The 692-nt window shown below is 37.6% G+C and overlaps 1 pseudogene; it reads right to left on the reverse strand.

The window, feature by feature from the left end:
• Positions 1 to 202: 202 nt before the first annotated feature.
• LOC103560768 (large ribosomal subunit protein eL43-like) lies at positions 203 to 468 on the reverse strand (annotated as a pseudogene).
• Between the last annotated feature and the right edge of the window lie 224 nt (positions 469 to 692).

Here is a 692-nt window from a genome sequence, read left to right on the forward strand (position 1 = left end):
ATCAGAGGTTATTTGTGTATTTATTTGCATAAGCAATGACTAGTTCAAGTACAGTACTACTACATTTGCGCACCATGCCCTTGAGGAGATGCTCATTATTCAGTCTCTTTTCTTTATCTTCTTTTTTTAAATTTTTTATTTTATTTTATTTTTTAATTAACCCCTTTATTAAAGGCTACCAACGTTTCAAATAGTGGAGCTTCTACTGGTCTTTCAGTTCCTTCAGTTCTCTGATGGCTGACTTTAGTGTGACAGCAGAAGTGGTGTCTTGGGTCCAGGCACCACCGGCTACTGTTTTCAGGCAGGATCCATAGTGCTGGATCCCCACACTTCATCTCTTCATCTTGGTTTTGCCACAGAAAGTGCAAGCATACTTAGCATGCTGGCAGATCTCAATTTTTTCACCATTTTCCTGAGGGAGGCACCGTAACGGGTCCCGTATTTACTGACCTTGGAGCACTTGGCCATGTCTCAGAGCAGAGAGCTATTTTCTGATAACCGAATTTCATATTTTTTTCCAGGAAAATGCCACCTTGATTTGAATTCTATTTTTCTGAGTTCTATTTTTTTCTGTTAGGATTAAACACTATTAATCTATGGACAGTAAGTACTTCTAAATTCCAAAATGAAGCAATTGATTTTTGCTGGGATTAAAAATTGCATATTTCAATCAAGGCTAAGAATTATCAGCA

This window comes from Equus przewalskii, chromosome 4, assembly GCF_037783145.1.
Source record: "Equus przewalskii isolate Varuska chromosome 4, EquPr2, whole genome shotgun sequence".
Classification (NCBI taxonomy): Eukaryota; Metazoa; Chordata; class Mammalia; order Perissodactyla; family Equidae; genus Equus; species Equus przewalskii.